Source organism: Protopterus annectens, chromosome 6.part0, assembly GCF_019279795.1.
Source record: "Protopterus annectens isolate FY-2018-M chromosome 6.part0, PAN1.0, whole genome shotgun sequence".
In the NCBI taxonomy this organism is placed as follows: Eukaryota; Metazoa; Chordata; order Ceratodontiformes; family Protopteridae; genus Protopterus; species Protopterus annectens.
Genome location: NC_056737.1, coordinates 237,178,888 through 237,187,010, shown reverse-complemented (window position 1 = coordinate 237,187,010; position 8,123 = coordinate 237,178,888).

The window sequence follows — 8,123 nt, the reverse complement described above, 5'->3', positions numbered from 1 at the left end:
CCCCTGGTAGAGGATGCAACAACCTTGACCTGTGTTGACCACTTAAATATGGGACTGTTGCTCATCCACAGATATCAATCGCTGCATATTGAGATTCACACAGGCTATAATCAACATGGAACTCAACATGTCAGCCACACCCCCCGCAAAGATAACCACCTGGCAAAACCTCTCCAAAGCTGACTTTGCAGCCATGAAATGATGTCAGTGGCACTGTTGTGGTCAACAGGCATGTAGTCTGCTGCAATCACACCATGGGTATTATCTTTGAGGCAATATGCAGGGGAACTACCAACATAATGGTTGTTGCCTAGCCAAGTGTGTTTGTGTATGATATGTTGGTGAACAGTGGTCTCTGAGTATTATAAGGGTTGCCTATATTGTTCACTAATCCATACTGTCATGTAGTCATTGCACATAGCACTAGACATTTAGGGCTGTGGATTGTCTACACCAACCTCTACAGTGTTTTGACAACTTTTGGCCTTGTAATGTGGACATTGTGACATATACCAGGTCCTCAACATAATCATTTAGCAAAACCCACCCCCAATGGATCATGTTATTACACAATCACACCAACACCCACACAGGAAACTGATGACAGACACACACACACTTGCCAGTACTGAGTTACAAACCCCAACCTAGCTTTGTATTGCTACTACAGTGTAATGCATTTATCACACGTGCCATGAAGCTTATAGGATGGATGTTGTCCCAAGGTACTTCTAAGGTGAGGAACATCACCAGCCCTTGTAAGTACTGGCATTGAGTGATGTAGTGGGTGAGAGATTCCACAAAATATTTTACCCTACACAAACATTTACATTTGCCAGGGGTGAGGTTCAAACCTCTATCTAACTATCTTTTCGGACCATTATGTTACTCATTTACCACATGCACCACTGATCTTACATGGGTTAGGGTTGCCAACAGGTACTTCTAAGGTGGATGATTAGGCACTGAGATGTGTACTGGGTGTAAATGAGGCCAACATCTTTGAGGTATGGACATATATATGTAGACATATGTACACACACAAACACTTGCCAGGAATTAAATTCAAACCCCTACCTATGTAGTTATTGCTGCTACATTGTTCTGCATTTATCACATGCGCCACAGAGCTTACATGTTGGCGAACTGTGCAAAGGTATCTTTGAAGGTGAGTGACATCAGCAGCAGTGCTAAAGGAGGGGTAAGGGAAATGTTATAAGTGTGAATGACCACAAAATCAGGTCTCTACAAGGATACACACACTCTCTCATACAAACACTCACATTTACACAATTGCCAGGATCAGAACTCCTACCCTAACTAGTTTGCTACACTATAGTATTATGCAGTTATCACAAGCACCACAGAGCTTATAGGTTGGAGAGTTGTCCAAAGGTATCTTTGAAGTTGAGTGACATCAGCAGCAGTGCTGAAGGAGGGGTAAGGGAAGTTTAGTGAGTGTGAATGGCCTCAACCACATTCATATAGAAACACACACACACACTCACACACACACACACACACACACACACACACACACACACACACACACACACACACACACACACACACACACACACACACGCACTCACACACAACTTTACATTTGACAGAACTGAGATTACAGCTGCTACATGGATACCTATTTGTACTGTCGTGTTACACAGTTATCACAAGTACCACTGACACTATAGGGCTGATGGCTAACTAAAGGTATTTCTACAGTGAATGACATCAGCACATCATGTGATATAGGCCTATGGGATGTGTAGTGGGTGGGACAGTCCTCATAATGGGAATCTCTCTGTCACTGTCTATCTTTCTCTTCCCCACTCTGCATTTGTATGTTTGACATATTATATTATGTTGGCCTTAGATATGTGTGTGTATTCCTATCCAGTGTGTGTGTGTGTGTGTGTGTGTGTGTGTGTGTGTGTGTGTGTGTGTGTGTGTGTGAAGTATCAATGGTGTACAATTTGGTGTGTGTGCAGACAGCTGTTAATAACCAACATCTGTAGTCCACTGTGTTGTCAGACATGGGCTTCATTTCTCTAAGTATAGGAGCATTCCCAGTATGACCTTCTATACTGAATGTGTGTATCCATTCCAGAGAGGCTTGGACTCCAGGTCAGGGTTTTGTGTGCTACAGCTACATCTATCAAACTGTTTCTGCAGGATATCTGTAGATAGGTTGCTAATATGGAGATGCAATGGGCTTAACATACAGGGGATGCTGTAACTATTGCTTTCTGTGCTGCTTGTGTGATATATTTAGTTATAGCATAGATTCTCTGACATATGTATTGTTTTACACTGTGATGTGTCATGTCATCAACTACTGACAGTTATCATTCTCTGGTCGCAGCTATTTACTGGGAATACAAGATGAATGAAGCCAAAACCAATATTCTGAGGCATATAGACTACACATTCTGACACACCTCTGCCATTGTGGAGGGGTAGCTACAGACAATAGACAGCTGGTTCTGTGTAAATGGTCCAGCACCTTGTTAGTACGCTGGTTGGGGTTCCACTCCTTGTGCTTTTCTCAACTTCACGGAATGGCCATATCCTGCTGGGGCCATACCTCTCAGCTGTACAAATACACCCAGGTTATCCAGAGGCAGGACTCATATATCTGGTCAGTTTACCTTCACATTGTGGTTTACAAGCAGTTTTATGGCTATTCATTATGAGTTTGCAGTCGGGTGTAGTATGGGCAGACATTAGAGTTTCAGACTTCACACACTCCATGACTTCCATGCTTCTACACCCCCCCCTCTGTTATTCTCTCCTCTACCTAACATTATGTAAGCAATATCTCAGAGATATCCCTATAGTTGGGCTTTTATCCCAGTAGTATTTCTGGCCTAATCCACAGTCCTTGCAGTAGGACATGGGGAGGAATGCTACTGGCATTTGTCAACATGGCCTTGCATTTGTTTTCTGTTTACTGTGTTAGGTTGTTAGTTGGGACACCCTGACATTCTGTATATTGGCACTATGGGTGAGGCATGGGCCTTTGCCAGAGGGCTGTAGGCCATTTGAGAGTGCTGCAGGCCATCTGTTATTGTATTTCTACATGGGATTGTGGGGAGGGGGCACACCTGCAGATTTTAACATTTGAAATGACTGTACTGGTATTTCGTTTACTCAGTTGGCTTCACATTTCATATTGTATTGTGACCTATCATGTAGACAGGAGGCATATCAGTCGAGTACACATTAGAGATTAAAGGCATATATTTCAGTTTCAGACTTCTTACCCTTCAGAACTAGAATGTAACTGCCAGACCAGTTGTAGTATGTCTGTGTAGGTCTGGTGGGGGGCTGTTCACCATTGCCATCATTTGGGAGCCTTAGCCTGGCCTTTCTTAATGGTCACCTATATCTGTCCTGCTGGGTGAGGCTGGTGGTGGATATGTGACCCTCATTGACATCCATTTGTGTGATCTATTGACACCCACAGTTCTTTGGTCCATCACATGTACTGCGGTGGGGGTTGTCACCTTATGTTGTGCTGCCTAGTATGTTGACAGCAGTATTTATTATGAATTTCCTGCTGTCCGATATAGCTGTCTGTTGCTATCCCATTTAGCTAACAATCCCCTGGCATGCTTGCATCCATATCATACATACAAGTATGAGAACATACTATTCCATTCAGTAATTGAAAGGAAGAGTGATTTACCTTGTTGCTGGGCCAGTATTGAGGACAGTGCCGGAAGGCTGACTATGTTGGATGCACATAGTACACTCCCTATACATGGTAAAGCTCAGGTAGTGTCATGTTTGGCATCCCTTTTACTGTATGTGTGAGTCAGAGAGAGATATCAGTCTCTGGGTCCCTACAGTGTCAGTGTATGTGCTATGCATTGCCTCTTTGCCAAGGCCTGGGCATATTGTGCATTCCTCCTTCTGCCTACAGGGGCAGGCTCAGGATGTTCCTCCTCAGAGTCCCTCTGTGCCTGTGCTGGCCTTGGCAATGGTGGTGGAGCTGTGTGGCCCTGCCCTGTGCTGTTCCTGCTGCAACTGTTTCTGCAGGATCATATTATGTAGCATGGCACATACTATGAACATCTGTGTACATGTAGCTGGAGAGTACTGCAAGGCTCCACCGGCTATGTCAAGGCAGTGGAACAGTGACTTGAGCATCCCAAACACATGCTCTACAATGATCCTGGTCTGTGTGTGTGTCTCATTATGGTGTTCTTGTTCAGGTGTGTGTGCATTTCTGATGGGTGTCATCAGCTGCAGCTCCAGTGCATAGCCAGCATCCCCAACTAGATGGCCATATGGGATGTCCCCCCCCCTGGCAAATGCCTGATACAGCTGTGAGCAATGCCAAATGTGGTGTCATGATAGCTTCCAGGGCTGCCAGCACACACATTCATGATAATGCCCTGGGCATCGCACATGACCTGGCAGTTGATGGAGGGGAAGCCCTTGCAGTTTATGTAGACTCTGCTCCGCTCACCGGGTGGTGCTTTGATGTGGATGTGCAAGCAGTCTATTGCACCAACTACCTCAGGGTATTCTGCTATATGGTGGAAGAGATGCATACGTGTGGTCAGTGCCTCACGGGTAGTGGGGGAAATATATGTGCTCATTGGCATGTTGTGTCATGGTATCCAGGAACTGATGGAGTATCCTGGATGCTGATGCCTGTGAGACCCCCATGATATCCCCAGTTGGTCTTTGAAAGGTACCTGTGGCTAGTATTCTTAAGCCTAGACATACCTTGGTATCCACTGGGATGGGTTCCCCTCTATTAGTTGTGTGTGTAAGGCGTGGCCGGAACAGCTCAGCAATTTTCGGAAGAATGTCCCTGTCCACCCTATAGTGTTCTACTATCTCCAGCTCATGTAGGCCCTGGTGGGTTACCCTGGGTCTGTACACTCTTCTCCTCCTCACTGTGGGTCGGTTGTCAGCATTCTCCTCCTCACCACCCTTAGTCTCTAGCACATATTGATGGAGTAAAGCAGCGGCAGCCTCTAACATTTTTAGTAAGTTTTGCCAGTTAAAAATCCCCCATCTGTGTACAATGGTGGTGTAGAGTTTGTGGGGAAAACCAGTCTGTAGGCTGTTTGCATAGTTTATATTAGTGTGCTGGGCTGCTGCATGTGTAATTGGCTGATTCTGATACATTCCACCTGCCAGCTATGCTAGTTCTCTTTGATTGCCTTCCTACTGCTGTTTCGCCTTCCCAGTTCCTCCCTATTTAAGCCCCGAGGTGTGCTGCACATACCCAGTGCTCATATGTAAACAGTGCTGCCATTTCCTTTTTTTTTTTTGGTTTGTATGCCGGTGTGTGGCGTGCACACCCATTTAGGCTATATACACAGTGCTCAGGCACATCTGACACACCCCCTTCCTTAGCTGTGCATAGTTAAGGGCAGAGATGGGCCACAGAGCTCCAATGAGCTTACAGCAAGCATGGCACACCCCCTTATGAAGTCATCCAGCTCTTAGACTTGCACTGTTGTATTGCTGTACCTACACGGTTATGTACAAGCTAACACTTTGAAGAAATCTGTGATTCAGTATAACTCCCCTCATTTGCATACTCCAGTGTGTAGGTCATTAGTTACTGCACTTAAATGGACCCTTTCCCCTTGACAACCAGTGCTCACTGGTATTGTTTACATTCTGCATGCCACTGACTATAATGGCAAAATGCAGAATTAACTTAAAATTGACTTTTCTAATTTTTTTATTTTCGGCACAATCCCGTTTGCGCGCCGTTGCCCTAAGCTGAAATGGCCAAAATCGGACCAAAAACAATATTTAATTAAAAAAAAAAAACTGTTTTTAATGCCAATGGCCTTATATTTGGTCATTGGCATGTGTATTAAACATAATACATGCTTTCACACAAGCTGTCATATCTCCATTTTGTCAGATGCAGAACTGGACTGACACTGTTCTAACACAGAGATCTGGCAGCTTGCTGGATCACAAAATCACCTCATTTGCATATTTTCACCAGCAAATAAGGTGATTTGCATATTTGCTGGTTTTCCATGCTAGAACAGTGCACAGCCGCTCGTGCACGTGAAAACGACACTTTCCTGGATGCTCGACAGCCATTTTCCATGCAGGAGCTCCTGCACTTTTCCTGCACAGAAAATTGGCCTTCATGAATCCCAGGGTTAGTTTCAGTTAAACACAGAGTAGTTACATTTTTATTTACATTTATACACATTACAGAGATAGAAGTTACTAAAGAGAAAGCCTACGTGCAACTTAGTGGATTATGCAGGCAGCAGTTATGTATAAAACTTGTTTTGCCAATTCAGTGAGAGGTTGAGACTATTCTGTTTAAGTATTGTACAGTGAGCACAAAGTCTTAATTTGATGATGAGCATGTGCAGGACCAGGACTGGTTAAGATGTTATTTAAGCAGGGGTTTAAAACTACTGAGTTTGTCAAAGAGTTTTATTTGTGCGGGGATACTATTCCAGAGTTTAGCAATGTATTGTGAGTATAGATGAGTAGTAAGAATTTGTTACTAGAACAGAGGTCCCATGCTGGACAGCAGGGCAGTAATAAGTTTTGTAGAGCAGGGCATTTTGTGGATAATAATTTGTTTGTGTGCTGTAGTTAGTTGTGAATATGTTAGGTAGTTGTGCAGTTCAAGCCAGTTTAACTAATTTAAGCTATGACAATGGTGGGTCGTATGAGGGAGATTGGTGGTAAATTAAACTATTTTATTGTAGAAGTAGGCACACTTCTTTCTCTAAGTATTGTTTAACTTTGTTAGGATAGGAGCAGCATATAAGAGAGTTGGCAATAAGAAGGTGGTGGCTTGAGATTTTCTTGCAGTATCTGTAAGGAATCTATTGATCCTATACAGGGAGTCTAGTTTCTGGTGTGGAGATTTAATGGTGTACAGTATATGATGGTCATATTTGAGATTGCCATGGGTTGTAGCATCATGGCCAGCATGCAGAGCTCCACCAATTTATGTGACATGAGAGCATTCATAAGCTTATGCAAATCTATAGGGATATTTGTGTGTTAAAAGAAAAACTTCAGACAGCACATGAAAATCCAAAGCACCACACCGCACTCCATAACAATTACTGTGACCACAGACGTATGCACAGCAGAAGAGCTGTGTGCATGTCATGTAAGGAGCATTGTACAGGCATCTACACATGTACTTCATCCAGGGGGTAGATACATATGTATTACACCCAAGTGGCAGCTACATATGTATTGCACCTAAGTGGCAGATACATATCTACTACACCCAAGTGGTAGATACTTATCTACCTCAGTCAAGTAGGAGATACATATCTGCTACGGTTTACAATTGTTTGTGCGAACGACATTCTATCGGCTGCAATGTGCCGAAAAACAGAATGTCGAACGCACAAGCACTTTTGCACCAGAGAGTCAACTTCACTTATGCGAATGCACAACTGCATTCGCATAAGTGGAAATGGACTATCTGCATGGAGATCGCTGTACAGTGGGGAGTGGAAATTCATCCACATCCCCACTGTAGTGCGATCTCTGAGTTAGAATATATAAGTAAGGGGGGTGTGGGGGTGAAGGTCCCCTCATGGGGGATGCAGGGGGGCTTGCTCCTCTGAAAAAACATGATAGCTGTATAGGAGTTTGATTTACATCAGCTCCTATATGGCTATCACATGGTGGTTTCGACAACAATGTTGAGTCAAATGCTTTGAGCATTTGGTTTGACATTGTGAAAGGTATTTTTTTTTACTTTTGGTATCACCATTTGTTTATTTGAACGTAAAATGTTTTTCCGTTCGAATAAACAATAGTAAACCATCTGCTACACCCAAGTGGTAGATACATATCTACTGCACCCAAGTGGTAGATACTACACTCAAATGATAGATGCATATCTACTGCACCCAAGTAGTAGGTACATATGTACAACACCCAAGTTGTAGATACATATGTACACAACCCAAGTGGTAGGTAAATATGCATTACACACAGCACAATGAAATCTGCACAAAATTGGGTATGCTCTGAATATTCTCTCAGATGTGTGCATTGCCATGTGTAGTCATTCCAAACACACACTTACACATATATGTATCCTCAGGTGTGGCATCCAATGCACAAGTCAGTGGTCAACAAGA